At 43.3% G+C, this 16,320-nt stretch overlaps 1 protein-coding gene across 2 annotated transcripts in view; it reads left to right on the forward strand.

Moving 5' to 3' along the window:
• The first annotated feature begins 10,600 nt into the window (after positions 1-10,600).
• The window catches only part of USP18 (ubiquitin specific peptidase 18), a 32,677-nt gene continuing 26,957 nt past the window's right edge, over positions 10,601-16,320 (forward strand). Inside the window, exon 1 of one of the 2 annotated variants that reach the window (XM_055396061.2) lies at positions 10,601-10,683. The gene's annotated coding sequence lies outside the window, so the exon portion shown is untranslated. Of the gene's footprint in view, positions 10,845-16,320 lie in introns of both variants that reach the window. The other variant, XM_055396062.2, reaches the window with a different exon arrangement.

Here is a 16,320-nt window from a genome sequence, read left to right on the forward strand (position 1 = left end):
AAAAGGTTGGCTTGAAGCTCAACATTCAGAAACAAAGATCATGGCATCTGGTCCCATCACTTCATGAGAAATAGATGGAAAAACAGTGGAAACAGTGTCAGACTTTATTTTTTTGGGCTCCAAAATCACTGCAGATGCTGATTGCAGCCATGAAATTAAAAGACGCTTGCTCCTTGGAAGGAAAGTTATGACCAACCTTGAAAGTATATTAAAAAGCAGAGACATTACTTTGCCAACAAATGTCCGTCTAGTCAAGGCTATGGTTTTTCCCGTGGTCATGTATGGATGTGAGAGTTGGACTGTGAAGAAAGCTGATTGCCAAAGAATTGATGCTTTTGAACTGTGGTGTTGGAGAAGACTCTTGAGAGTCCCTTGGACTGCAAGGAGATCCAACCAGTCCATTCTAAGGGAGATCGATCCTGGGTGTTCATTGGAAGGACTGATGCTAAAGCTGAAACTGCAATACTTTGGCCACCTCATGTGATGAGTTGACTCACTGGAAAAGACTCTGATGCTGGGAAAGGTTGGAGGCGGGAGGAGAAGGGGACGACGGAGAATGAGATGGCTGGATGGCATCACTGACTCTGTGGACATGAGTTTGAGTGAACTCCGGGAGTTGGTGATGGACAGGGAGGCCTGGAGTGCTGTGATTCATGGGGTCGCGGAGAGTCAGACACGACTGAGCGACTGAACTGACTGAACTGAAAAAGCCCTAACCTAAGACACCACTTTATTTTTGGGGGTTCCAAAATCACTGTGGATGCTGATTGCAGCCATGAAATTAAAAGACGCTTACTCCTTGGAAGGAAAGTTATGACCAACCTAGATAGCATATTAAAAAGAAGAGACATTACTTTGCCAACAAAGGTCCATCTAGTCAAGGCTATGGTTTTTCCTGTGGTCATGTATGGATGTGAGAGTTGGACTGTGAAGAAAGCTGATCACTGAAGAACTGATGCTTTTGAACTGTGGTGCTGGAGAAGACTCTTGAGAGTCCCTTGGACTGCAAGGAGATCCAACCAGTCCATTCTAAAGGAGATCAATCTTGGGAGTTCGTTGGAAGGACTGATTCTAAAGCTGAAATTCCAATACTTTGGCCAGCTCATGCGACGAGTTGACTCACTGGAAAAGACTCTGATGCTGGGAGGGATTGGGGGCACTCTTGGGGAGAGTGGGGACGACAGAGTATGTAACGGCTGGATGGCATCACTGACTCTGTGGACATGAGTTTGAGTGAACTCCGGGAGTTGGTGATGGACAGGGAAACCTGGCCTGCTGTGATTCATGGGGTCACAAAGGGTCAGACACAACTGAGGGACTGAACTGAACTGAACTGAAGACGCCGCTAAGACACCACCCTTAGGCTTCCCTGGTGGCTCAGACGGTAAAGCGTCTGCCTGCAATGTGGGAGACCTGGGTTCGATCGCTTGGTTGGGAAGATCCCCTGGAGAAGGAAATGGCAACCCACTCCAGTACTCTTGCCTGGAAAATCCCATGGACAGAAGAGGCTGGTAGGTTACGGTCCATGGGGTAGCAAAGAGTTTGACACGACTGAGCGACTTCACTTTCACTTTCAAGATGCTGCCAGGCACACTCACAGAACAAAGGACTGAGCAGAGCTAGCCAGCTGCAGACTGGCCCATTCCCCGCCAGAGACAGGCAGGCGAGGGCAGCCAGAGCCAGAAGGGGGCAATCGTGGCCCCAGAGAGGCATCATCTACCAAACTGCAAGCAGGCTTCGTTGCTAATCAAGACTTCTTGGGATTCTGGATAGTCGACATCTGCCTGAGAAGGTGCACCGGTTGTACACCCAGAAAACCAAGGGGCAGGGACCGGGAGGCAATAAATCGCAGCGACCGCACTCGCCAAACACCTGGTCACCTGAGCTGCTTGGACCTGGGAAGGGCACAAAACGCAGGCCCAACCAAGTCTGCACCTTTGAGGAGTACCTGAGTACCCGAACCTGAGCGGCTTAGACCTGGAAAGTGCATACAACCCAGGGCCAGCCTCAGACAGTTTCCGGCAGAGCAACCTAGAACCTAAGCAGTGTAGACATTAAAAGCACACACGCCATGAGCAGGGGCAAACCCACTGTGGCTGAGACACTGCGAGCACACACCAGTGTTATTTGTCTGCAGTGTTCCTCCCTCCCCACAGTGTGACTGAACAAGTGAGCCTAAAAAAAGTGCCCACCACTGCCCCCTTGTGTCAGGGCGGAAATTAGACACTGAAGAGACCAGCAAACAGAAGAAGCTAAAACAGAGGGAACCACCTTGGAAGTGACAGATGGAGAAGTCTTGAGGCTACTGCAAGAATAAGACTGAAAACCAGAGGCAGGAGGCTTAAGTCCAAGTCCTGAGAACACCAGAGAACTCCTGACTCCAGGGAACATTAATCAATAGGAGCTCATCAAACGCCTCCATACCTACACTGAAACCAAGCACCACCCAAGGGCCAACAAGTTCCAGAACAAGACATACCATGCAAATTCTCTAGCAACACAGGAACATAGCCCTGAACTTCAATACACAGGCCGCCCAAAGTCACTCCAAACCCACTGACATCTCATAACCCAGCACTGGACACTTCACTGCACTCCAGAGAGAAGAAATCCAGCTCCACCCACCAGAACACTGACATAAGCTTCCCTAACCAGGAAACCTTGACAAGCCACCCATCCAACCCCATCCACAGGGAGGAAACTCCACAATAAAGAGAACTCCACAAACTGCCAGAATACAGAAAGGCCACCGCAAACACAGCCTAATAAACAAGATGAAGAGGCAGAGAAATACCCAGCAGGTAGAGGAACAGGATAAATGCCCACCAAACCAAACAAAAGAGGAAGAGATAGGGAATTTACCTGATAAAGAATTCCAAATAATGATAGTGAAAATGATCCAAAATCTTAAAAACAAAATGGAGTTACAGATAAATAGCCTGCAGACAAGGATTGAGAAGATTCAAGAAAGGTTTAAAAAGGACCTAGAAGAAATAAAAAAGAGTCAATATATAAGGAATAGTGCAATAAATGAGATCAAAAACACTCTGCAGGGAACCAACAGTAGAATAACGGAGGCAGAAGATAGGATAAGTGAGGTAGAAGATAGAATGGTTAGAAATAAATGGAACAGAGAGGAAAAAAGAAAAACAAATTAAAAGAAGTGAGGACAATCTCAGAGACCTCTGGGACAATGTTAAATGCCCCAACATTCGAATCATAGGAGTCCCAGAAGAAGAAGACAAAAAGAAAGACCATGAGAAAATACTTGAGGAGATAATAGTTGAAAACTTCCCTAAAATGGGGAAGGAAATAATCACCCAAGTCCAAGAAACCCAGAGAGTCCCAAACAGGGACACCCCAAGACATATATTAATCAAATTAACAAATATCAAACACAAAGAACAAATATTAAAAGCAGCAAGGGAAAAACAACAAATAACTCACAAGGGTATTCCCATAAGGATAACAGCTGATCTTTCAATAGAAACTCTTCAGGCCAGGAGGGAATGGCAGGACATACTTAAAGTGACAAAAGAAAATAACCTACAGCCCAGATTATTGTACCCAGCAAGGATCTCATTCAAATATGAAGGAGAAATCAAAAGCTTTACAGACAAGCAAAAGCTGAGAGAATTCAGCACCATGAAACCAGCTCTTCAACAAATGCTAAAGGATCTTCTCTAGACAGGAAACACAGAAAGGGTGTATAAACTCGAACCCAAAACAATAAAGAAAATGGCAACGGGATCATGCTTATCAATAATCACCTTAAACATAAATGGATTGAATGCCCCAGCCAAAAGACAAACACTGGCTGAATGGATACAAAAACAAGACCCCCATATATGTTGTCTACAAGAGACCCACCTCGAAACAAGGGACATATACAGATTGAAAGTGAAGGGCTGGAAAAAGATGCTCCATGCAAATAGAGACCAAAAGAAAGCAGGAGTAGCAATACTCATATCAGATAAAATAGACTTTAAAACAAAGGCTATGAAAAGAGACAAAGAAGGACACTACATAATGATCAAAGGATCAATCCAAGAAGATTTAACAATTATAAATATATATGCACCCAACATAGGAGCACTGCAATATGTAAGACAAATGCTAACAAGTATGAAAGGGGAAATTAACAATAACACAATAATAGTGGGAGACTTTAATACCCCACTCACACCTATGGATAGATCGACTAAACAGAAAATTAACAAGGAAACACAAAATTTAAATGGTACATATATATAATGGAGTATTACTCAGCCATTAAAAATACATTTGAATCAGTTCTAATGAGGTGGATGAAAATGGAGCCTATTATACAGAGTGAAGTAAGCCAGAAGGAAAAACACCAAAGCAGTATACTAACACATATATATATGGAATTTAGAAAGATGCAAATGATAACCCTGTATACGAGACAGCAAAAGAGACACAGATGTATAGAACAGTCTTTTGGACCCTGTAGGAGAGGGCGAGGGTGGGATGATTTGGGAGAATGGCATTGAAACATATATATTATCATATACGAAACGAATCGCCAGTCCAGGTTCGATGCATGATACAGGATGCTCGGGGCTGTTGCACTGGGATGACCCAGAGGGAAGGGATGGGGAGGGAGGTGGGAGCAGGATTCAGGATGGAGAATACATGTACACCTGGGGGGGATTCATGCCAATGTATGGCAAAATCGATACAATATTGTAAAGTAATTAGCCTCCAATTAAAATAAATAAATTTATATTAAAAAAACAATAATGAATAAAAACTGAAAAAAAAAACCTGTCAGAATGGCTGAAACAAAAGATAGTGATAACGCTAAGTGTTGGCAGAGATGCATGAAAACTGGATCACTTACATACTGCTGGTGGGAATGTAAAATGGTATAGTCACTCTGTAAAAGATTTTGACAATTTCTTTAAAAATTAAGCATGTATCATTATATTAGAAATTGCTCTTCTGGACATAATGCCAGGAAAATTAAAACTTCAGTTTAGTTCAGTTCAGTCCCTCAGTAGTGTCCGACTCTTTGGGACCTCATGAATCACAGCACGCCAGGCCTCCCTGTCCATCACCAACTCCAGGAGTTCACTCAAACTCATGTCCATCGAGTCGGTGATGCCATCCAGCCATCTCATTCTCTGTAGTCCCCACTCTCCCCAAGAGTGCCCTCAATTCCTCCCAGCATCAGACTCTTTTCCAGTGAGTCAACTCTTCACATGAGATGGGCAAAGTATTGGAGTTTCAGCTTTAGCATCAGTCCTTCCAATGGACACCCAGGACTGATCTCCTTTAGAATGGACTGGTTGGATCTCCTTGCAGTCCAAGGGACTCTCAAGAGTCTTCTCCAGCACCACAGTTCAAAAGCATCAGTTCTTCAGTGATCAGCTTTCTTCACAGTCCAACTCTCACATCCATACATGACCACAGGAAAAACCATAGCCTTGACTAGACGGACCTTTGTTGGCAAAGAAATGTCTCTGCTTTTTAATATGCTCTCTAGGTTGGTCATAACTTTCCTTACAATGAGTAAGCATCTTTTAATTTCACGGCTGCAATCAGCATCCACAGTGATTTTGGAGCCCCCCAAAATAAAGTCTGACACTGTTTCCACTGTTTCCCCATCTATTTCCCATGAAGTGATGGGACCAGATGATCTTAGTTTTCTGCATGTTGAGCTTCAAGCCAACTTTTTCACTCTCCTCTTTCACTTTCATCAAGAGGCTTTTAAATTCCTCTTCACTTTCTGTCATAAGGGTGGTGTCATCTGCATATCTGAAGTTATTGATATTTCTCCCAGCAATCTTGAATCCAGCTTGTGCTTCATCCAGTCCTTAGGTCCACACAAAAACCTCACATAAAATTGTTAACAGTACCTTTATTTGTAATAGATAGAAACTGAAAATAACCCAGATATTCTACAATAGATGAATGGATAAACCAACTGTTGTCCACTAAAATAAAAAGAAGCAAACTACTGATACATTTAACAACCTGGATGATTTTCTAGAGCGTTAAGCTGAGTGAAGAAGGCCAATCTCCAAAGTACATGCTGTGTGATTTTATTTGGATACCATTCTGGGTTTTTTGGCCACATCTGAGGATCACAGGCGGAGAAGGCAATGGCAAGCCACTCCAGTACTCTTGCCTAGAAAATCGCATGGACAGAGGAGCCTGGTGGGCTGCAGTCCATGGGGTCGCTACTAGTCGGACACGACTGAGCGACTTCACTTTCACTTTTCACTTTCACACATTGGAGAAGGAAATGACAGCCCACTCCAGTGTTCTTGCCTGGGGAATCCCAGGGACGGTGGAGCCTGGTCAGCTGCCATCTATGGAGTTGCACAGAGTCGGACACGACTGAAGCGACTTAGCAGCAGCAGCAGCAGCAGCAGAGGATCACAGGATCTCAGTTTTCCCCCACCAGAGATTCAACCGGTGCCTCCTGCATTGGAAGCACAGAGTCCTAAGCCCTGGACTGGTAGGGAATTCCCCTACATAACGTTTCTGGAATGATTAAGTTATACAAATGATGAACACATTAGTGTTCCGCAGAGGTTAAGGTGAGGGGTGGGGGGATGGAAGTAGGTGTGTCTATGAAGGATGACCTATGGGATGCTTGAGTCCATGGACATGTTCTGCATGAACATTGGCTGCATTGGTGTCAATATCCTGATTGTGATATTGTTGCAGAAACCAGTACTTGAGAAACCAAGCACCACATTCAGAGAGTTGGAAAACTCAGGTTTATTATGCCAGTGGGCCCAGAAGAGTTAATACTCCAAGCTCTGAGCTCTGAACAAAGGCAGTAGAGAGTTTTTGTAGTCAGATTATAGTGGGCAACACTATTAATAGGATGGTTTAAACTAAGGGGTTTTGCACGCACGGGAATAGAAGTCAAGGTGGGGAGGGGAATACCTGGCCTGGACAGGCATGATTAAGCAGGTTTGCAGGGGCTGGGAGATTGCAAAAAGCAGGACGAGGGTGAGTGAGATAAACTCCAGTTCCTACCGTTGTAAGTCCCCACTTGCTGAGACTACGTGACCTATGTGATCTAGCCTTTGCAAGGGGCAAACTGAGCTACAGAGGCAGAGGGAGGAGGTTATGCAAAATTTTAAATTTTCCTCTTCAATACGCACCACAGTCCTACTAGATGGGAAAACTCGAATCTCTCTGCATGATTTCTTACAATTATCTCAAAATAAAAAGTTTAATAATAAAAAGCCTAAATGAAGGAGATTATGGCTTAGATTCTGTATTGGAAAAAAGTTGATATAAAGGACAATACTGGGATAACTGGTGAAGTTTGAACATTGAATATGTTGAAAATAATGCACTGGTCATAGTAAACACCCTCTTCCAACAACACAAGAGAAGACTCTACACACGGATATCACCAGATGGCTAACACCAAAATCAGACTGATTATAATTTTTGCAGCCAAAGAGGGAAAAGCTCTATACGGTCAGCAAAAACAAGACTGGGAGCTGACTGTGGCTCAGATCATGAACTCCTTATTGCCAAATTCAGACTTAAATTGAAGAAAGTAGGGGAAACCACTAGGCAATTCATGTATGACCTAAATCAAATCCCTTACGATTATACAGTGGAAGTGAGAAATAGATTTAAGGGACTAGATCTGATAGTGTGCTTGAGGAACTATGGATGGAGGTTCATGACATTGTACAAGAGACAGGGATCAAGACCATCCTCAAGAAAAAGAAATGTATAAAATCTAAATGGCTGTCTGAGGAGGCCTTACAAATAGCTGTGAAAAGAAGAGATGTGAAAAGCAAAGGAGAAAAAGAAAGATATACCCATTTGAATTCAGAGTTCAAAGAATAGCAAGGAGAGATAAGAAAGGCTTCCTCAGTGATCAGTGCAAAGAAATAGAGGAAAATAATAGAATAGGAAAGACTAGAGATCTCTTCAAGAAAATTAGAGATACCAAGGGAACATTTCATGCAAAGATGGGCTCGATAAAGGACAGAAATGGTATGGACCTAACAGAAGCAGAAGATACTATGAAGAGGTGGCAAGAATACACAGAAGAACTGTACAAAATAGATCTTCACAACTCAGATAATCATGATGGTGTGATCACTCACCTAGAGCCAGATATCCTGGAATGTGAAGTCAAGTGGGCCTTAGGAAACATTACTATGGACAAAGCTAGTGGAGGTGATGGAATTCCAGTTGAGCTATTTCAAATCCTAAAAGCTGATGTTGTGAAAGTGCCATACTCAATATGCCAGCAAACCTAGAAAAATCAGCAGTGGCCCCAGGACCGAAAAGGTCAGTTTTCATTCCAATCCCTAAGAAAGGAAATGCCAAAGAATGCTCAAACTATCGCACAATTGCACTCATCTCAAATGTTAGCAAAGTAATGCTCAAAATTTTCCAAGCCAGGCTTCAACAGTACGTGAACCGTGAACTTTTAGATGTTCAACTGGATTTAGAAAAGGCAGAGGAACCGGAGATCAAATTGCCAACATCTGTTGGATCATGGAAAAAGCATGAGAGTTCCATAAAAACATCTACTTCTGCTTTATTGACTACGCCAAAGCCTTTGACTGTGTGGATCACAATTAACTGTGGAAAATTCTTCAACAGATGAGACTATCACACCACCTGACCTGCTTCCTGAGAAATCTGTATGCAGGTCAAGAAGCAACAGTTAGAACTGGAGGTGGAACAACAGACTGGTTCCCAATTGGGAAAGGAGTACAGCAAGCTGTATGTTGTCTCCCTGCTTATTTAACTTATATGCAGATTACATCATGAGAAACGCTGGACTGGATGAAGCACAAGCTGGAATCAAATTTGCTGGGAGAAATATCAATAACCTCAGATATACAGATGACACTACCCTAATGGCAGAAAGCAAAGAAGAACTAAAGAGTCTCGTGATAAAAGTGAAAGAGGAGAGTGAAAAAGCTGTCTTAAAGCTCAAAATTCAGAAAACTAAGATCATGGCATCTAGTCCCATCACTTCATAGCAGATAGATGGGGAAAAAGTAGAAACAGTGACAGATTTTATCTCTTTGGGCTCCCAAATCACTGCAGCTGGTGACTGCAGCCTTGAAATTAAAAGATGCTTGCTACTTGGAAGAAAAGTTGTGACCAATCTAGACAGCTTACTAAAAAGCAGAGATGTTACTTTGGCAGCAAAGGTCAGTCTAGTCAAGGCTATGTTTTTTTCCGGTAGTCATGTATGGATGTGAGAGTTGGAGTATAAAGAAAACTGAGCACCAAAGAATTGATGCTTTTGAACTGTGGTGTTGGAGAAGACACTGAGAGTCACTTGGACCTCAAGGAGATCCAAACAGTCCATCCTAAAGGAAATCAGTCCTGAATGTTCATTGGAAGGACTGATGCTGAAGCTGAAACTCCAATAGTTTGGCCACCTGATGAGAAGAACTTACTCCTTTGAAAAGACTCTGATGCTGGGAAAGATAGAAGACGGGAGGAGAATCGGACGACAGAGGATGAGTTGGTTGAAGGCATCACCGAGTCAATGGACATGAGTTTGAGTAAACTCCGGGAGTTGGTGATGGACAGGCAGTCCATGGGTTGGCAAAGAGTCCGACAAGACTGAGCAACTGAACTGAACTGCAAGTTGTCCATTTGTCCTTGAACCTTAACTTCTCTGCATGTCCATCTGGCGAGCCCCTAGTTTCAGCGACCTGGCATTTCATTTGAAGGGGTGGCAGTCGGAATTAGGGTTAAGACCCCTCTGGAATCCTCTGGGTCCCCTCTAATCCTCTCTGGCTCCAACCCTTGCAATCTTGTGACCTTAGGCAAGTCACTTAGCTTCTTTTTTTTTCTAATGTGGGCCATTTTTAATGTGTTTTATTGTTTCATGTTTTGGCCGTGAGGCATGTGGGATCTTAGCTCCCCAACCAGGGAGACCAGGGACCAAACCAGACCCCCTGCTTTGGAAGGGGAAATCTTAACCACTGGACCACCCAGGACGTCCCACTTAGCCTCTCTGATAATTAGTATTCTCGCCTATAAAACTTAAATAAAAATGGGGCCTCTATTAGGAACCTGTCATATAGACTGAATTAGATTTAGAGCTTAGCAGCGAGCCTGGCATTTCTCAGGGACCCAGTGTACGTGAGGTTCTAAGGTGGAACAGTTCACTTTCTGTTCCCCACCAGCTCTGCGTCACAGTGGGTTCCCCATCACCGCCCCCGCACCGCCCCAGGGGCACCGGAGGACGCCGGGCTTCGCCTTGTATCTATCTACCTTATGTCTTCGAATCTACAAGCCATCCAATTTTAAGATACCCAATTTAAGAAATTACATCATTGCTTCAAGAAAGAAAAAAATGCTGCCACGTGTATCACGAAATGTCAAGCGATTGTAAAACACCTCCGAAATGACTATGGAGATCTTAAAATGTCCAAACGAGAGCTTATTTTAGGAACCAGCTTAGGCCTTGTTCTGCAAACGGCGCACACGTTTAAACGCGAAACCAAATGTGGAGGCAGGGACTCGCGCTCACGAGCGCGTCCTCCGCTGAGTTTCGCTTTCAGTTCGCAGGAAACGAAAGCCTGGCGGCAGGGCGGGGGCGGGGACGGGGCGGGGACGGGGGTGTGGGCGGAGACAGAGGGGCTGGCCCAAGGGCGCCCGGTGCGCGGGGACCCAGAGGGCCAGGAGTAGGGGACCGAGGTGAGTAGCGAGGCGCGCGGACAGACGGGGGGACCGAGGTGGACGGACTGCGCCTCGCCCGCCGCGCCAGCCCCGCAGCCTCCTGTAGGGCCCGACACTGTGGCTTTACTCCCCCCGCATTCGACTTGGCAGCGCGGGTCTGACGCGTTGCGACTCTTAAGGCAAGTTTGGTGGTACTTATTGGAAACTTTCTCTCCAGGGAAGATAAGGCGGCGCTCTGCTCGTTGTCTCGTGGATACTTAAGGGATTTATTTGGGCTCCTCGGATTATAATAATGGCCTGTATTCGTTAATAGGTGTACTGGATTGGTGCAGTTTTCCCGCGCTGATACACTGATTTAGACTTTTTGCATGACTTTAAAGAAGAAATTGCAAAACTGTCAAAGTTTGCAAAAAAAAATTCCAAAAAATGCAGACAAATCTGTGAGATAGAAATAAGGTTTATTTTAATCCTCAACTCGCTATCATTTTATTGGTTATCTTACCAGAAAATTTTATATGTATAACTCTTCAAAATTTCTCTATAAATTTGCCTCCCCCCCGCCCCCACCTAACAGTATATTATGGACATCTTTCCATGGCAAGAGATACGGTAGGTCCACCTCATTTTAAAAACTGGTGAAAAATATGAGAGGTGTGTCTTTCTGTCTCTATGGACATTTAGGTTCTTTCCCGTTTTTACTGGTATGGATGATACAACAGTATCGTTTACAGTCACAGTTGTGCAAATATATTGAGCATATTTGTGGAGAGTTCCTATAAGTAGAATTGCTGGGTCAGTGGGCATACAAACTGAGAAATTTGAAAGATTTTGTTAAATTGTGCAAATCAGAATATTTTAGTCTGAATTTAGACCTTTAAACCTAAGACTCTATTCTATGACCCCTGAAAATCTGGACTTACAGTGTTTTGAAAATTAAAGCAGAGCCTTTACTTTCATGCTTCACGACATTGAGGTAGCTATACTTTGAAATCGTTGAAATAGGGGCACATATTTAAAACATTTCTTTTTGGTGGCTCAGACGGTGAAGAATCTTCCTGCCGTGCGGGAAACCTGGGTTTGATCCCTGGATTGGGAAGATCCCCTGGAGAAGGAAATGGCAACCCACTCCAGTATTCTCACCTGGAGAATTCCACGCACCTAAGAACCTGGTGGGCTACAGTCCACTGGGTCACAAAAGAGTCAGACATGATTGAGCGACTGACACATACTTTCCATTTGGTGTTACACTGTGAGGGTGAGGTGGGGGCTTCAGCCTCGACATTTAGGAGGTCTGCTGTGCTCATAGGAACCAGACAGGCCATCAGCTAACAGGTACACAGCTCCATCCTGGTTTTTGGATCTCTATGAAGGAACTGGAAAAAAAAACTTATTATTATTTTAAGCAATAAAAATTCGTTGCACAGTATGGGTGCTTTTATATTAAATATGCTGATGAACTTGCAAAGAGGTTTCATCTGGAGTGTTTCAATCTGTGTGCCCAGCGTGTTACCATTACTGGAGAAGCACACACAAAAGTGAAATATGAGATCTGAATCTGTTGCTATGATGGGTTGGATTTGGACTGTGAGGCTTGCATCACATTCCAGGCATGTAGGTTTTGTTCCTCTTTGGGCATTTAAGGACGGAGTTGGTTTTCCTTGCAGAGAGTCTAGTAGTGAGTGAGGAGCCCAGTTAGAGCCCGGGGCAGCCCAGGTTTCCTGTATCGTGTCTTCCGCTGTTTTTCTGAAGTCTCCGGTTGTTTCTGTGGCTACAGTGGTGGCTAGTCCAAGGATGTTTCCGTCCTTCACATCTCCCATTTATAAGAGTAAAAATTTTAGGAAGAGTGGGTTAAGTTAGTTTTGTTCTTTGGAACCTAAAATTTTATTAAATAGGAGTCTATTTTTCAGAGCAATTTTAGGTTCTCACCAAAATTGAGTACACAGAGTTCCTATATACCTCCTACCCCTCCAGCCTCCTCCACTGTAAACTGTTACAATTTATGAAGGTAGGTCATTATCATCCAAAGTCTGTGCTTTACATTAGGGTTCATTGTTTTGTGTGTTCTATGAATTTCGACAAGTGTGTCATGACATGTATCCGCCATGTATCAGACAGAATAGGATAGTTTCACTGCCCTAAGAATCCTGTGATGGAGCCCATTTTTCAGTCAGGCATTGAGTTTGAAAGTTCAGCATCCTTAAAATATATTCATTCTCCTTTCCTCTGTCACCACTTGCTTAGCTCACTTTCCCCATCCTTCTCAGATCTTTAAGTTTCGCTTTCCTCTCTTTTTTGCCCCACCTACCTGTCTCCTCTGTGACTAGCTCTGAACTTTCCTGCCTTTCTCTGTTGCCCTTTGGGGTCTGGCCTCTCACCTCTCCAGATGATACCTCCACTGGGTTCTACTGTCTTATTTTCAAGGTCTGGAAGACTGCAGAGTAATGTCTCTGGAAAACAGTCTGATCCCTTCCTGCCGTTTCATCACATTTCCTTCAGTGTGGTCTCAAAGTCCTAGGTTATGCTCATGGAATTGTCAACTGCCATCATTTCTCTGTCAGTTTAACTTTTCTAGGCTGAACCTCATAAGAGGAACAACTGTTTATGACTTTTGAAAATATTTACTAAGAAAAGAGACTGTTATCTGAGCCATTTAGCATGAGCCTGTTAATTATGCCACTAATATTTCGCTGTTTCCGAGCTTCTTATGTTCTCCTCCCTTCACCTTTTATAAAAGGATTGAGAAAAAATTGTAAAACTTCTCATTCCTAATTCACTAATTTTTTGGATCTTAGAATAGAAACACTATTGCTAACAAAGTCTCCCTTAAAAGATATTAAATCTATGCCTTAAATGATCTATTGCTTATTTAAAATCATATTAATTATGGGAAATTAAGAAATTAAGAGAAATAATCCAGGGAAAGACAAAAATGATTTGTAACCAATTGGAATTACCCTTTAATGATATTTTTTACATATTTTGTCCCAGTCTTTTTTCCTCTGTATGTGTAGTTATGTTTTATGAAATTGTGTTCATACTATATAATTTGTAAAATACAGAAAGAAAATAGACTGTAAAAATGAATTTTGGTGAACAGTCTTCACATAGATCTTTGTATGTATCTCTATTTCTTGAAACCAGAGTTCCGGAGCAGAGTCATGTTTTCAGTAGTCTTTCAGCTAAAAGTGTCAGGAACCCATTTCAGGCTAATTTTAAAAACGGCAGAGGGGATTCTGTGTGGAGACCTCTGGGGGCAGGCATCTGGAGGCTGGGTTGGTCCAGGGCCTCAGCTGGCCGTCTCGGGACTCTTGTCTCCTTCTCCGTCTCTTGGTTCTGTTACCTGTCATTGGCTCTTTTCCTTGGCTGGGGGTTTTTCTTCCTGTAGTGGGAAAGACGGTCTGATTTACAATCTTCTGGCCTAAAATATCATCTAAGAAGTCTAAAGGCTGATTATTAGCAGTCCTGATTGGGTTGCGTGACCATTGCTGAAGCAGCCACCATGAGCCCTGCGAGGCCAGGCCTCTGAGCCAGGCAGTGGGTGTGGGCTCCACCCAGCCTTCGTGGTCTGAGAGTTGAGAGGGTTTTTGTAAAGAAAAAGTGAGTCAGCTACCAAAAGGTGGGGAACTGGGCTGCAGAAATGACAGCTGTCCACTGGAGCCGTTTTTGAGGTTGTGGTGCTCGTTGCCGAGTGTGCGCCCAGGCTGACTGTGGTTGTCCACTCCCCGTGGCCATGTGTGGGTGAGGAGCTGCTGCTGTGCACCACGTCTGTGTCTGCACAGGTGACACCATGAGACCTTCACTGCTGACGCCTTAAATGGAAATAAAGCAGCCGGGAAATCATGCCTCTTTAGGGAGAGCAGTACTGGAACTGAACTGAAAACAGTCTTCATGAAAGAACTTGAAGGTAGCTGGTCTGCACACACACCTCTGCACTGGTGGTCAGCCCCCTGCAGCCTGAACTTGGTCAGTGCTTGTCTGGAATAGCTTCTCAGCCTTAATGCGCCCGTAGGTGCATTCACCCGGGAATCTTGTCAAAATACAGATTCCAGTCCTGCCTCTTTAACAGTCTTCAGGTGATGCTGATGCCACTGGTCCAGAGATCTGCCTTTCTAGTGACAAGATGTTAGACAAGTGGTTGCCAATATTTTAGCAAAACGAAAGAAAACCTCCCCTTCATATAAGAATTAGACTCTCAATATCCATTAATTGACAAAACACACTGGAAATTACTACATATTCAGAAAAGCTTTTACACCTTTTGGTAGAACACTAAAGGGCTGAGAGTTAAACTCAATGTTTGGTTACAGGTGACGCCATCTGCCTCTAGCCTGTGCTGAAATGCGCTCCAGTTTCAGCACTTCACTGGGGTTGAAGAATGGGAGGCTCTTACAGCAGGTGTCGCCTGAGAAACATTTGGATTCTCAACAAGGCTTTTCGTGTGGTTACTTCTTCAGCAGTTTCCAGTGAACAAACTGCAGGTGCTAAGTTCTGCAAACTATAGCATTAGGATGTGTGTGTGTGTGTGTGTGTGTGTGTGTGTGTGTGTGTGATTGTTTGAGAAGCCTTTGAATCACGTAGTGTCTGCTATTCTGTAGTGTTTGAACATCTCACATTAAGTTTGTGACAAAACCATTCCAAAATTTCTGATGAAGAACGGTAAAACTGTCTCGCTGTCTTTCTCTGACCAAGATTTCTTATTACATTCTTCTGTGCTATAGTTACCTCCTGGACACATGCTGAAGGGCGTGAACAAAACACTGTATGCCAGACATGCTAATAATTTGTGGGTCCCCCAGTAAAGTAAGTACATGGGGCTCCTGATTAAACAATTGTGAAGAGTTTCAAGACTGCAACAGGGGAGCGTTAAACCAAACCAGGCACTTCTGACTGTGTCTTTGCTGCTACACAGGTTGTGTACTCATCAAGCCAGCCTTGACTATGTTTGTGACCGCCAAACCATTCATAGCCTTCATCTTGTTTGTTCCACTGTGGATGAAAACTGTATGACGTTGACATTTAAAAAACTGGGTTTCCAGTCTATAAATATTCTTCAATCAGACTTTTAAGGAGAGAATCTAAATGGACTCACCATTAACCCATCATGCTGTTTAAAATAGACTCTGGTTATTTCTGCCTGTTCAGATGCTTGGTGTATATGATACAGAAGTAGCACATTTAAAATGATCACTGTTTATTCAATGTGTGCAGCAGAATGTAATTCAGAAAATTTATTTTTAGAAACGTATTTTCCAGAGTAGGTTGTCCTTAGGATTCATAGTTTAGGTAACTGTCAAAAGTCAAGCGTTTGATTTCCAACCATTGAATTGAGTGACAATCTAAAGTCATCATTCAGACAAGGGTTTTTAACCTCCACAAGTAAACCGATCTTAAAAAGAGCGGTGTGCTTGATTTATGTGTATAGTCTATGATTTTTGAAGTTTGACAAGTGTGAACAAACTGTGTTTTGGGTGTTTGGTTTCTTTTCAGATATTTTATATTGTTTCTTACACCTGGATTTATTTTTTATTTTTTGTAGATTTTTTTGGAGTTTTTCCTCCTGATGATAACTGTAAAACTGATGTTTTGGTTTAAATTCATCTAGACAAGATTTGAAGTATTTGCAAAAAAAATAATTTGCAGATACAGTTTTTTTCT

The sequence above is a fragment of the Moschus berezovskii genome, chromosome 6 (genome assembly GCF_049115385.1).
Source record: "Moschus berezovskii isolate FMDL1 chromosome 6, NW_MosBer_1.0, whole genome shotgun sequence".
In the NCBI taxonomy this organism is placed as follows: Eukaryota; Metazoa; Chordata; class Mammalia; order Artiodactyla; family Moschidae; genus Moschus; species Moschus berezovskii.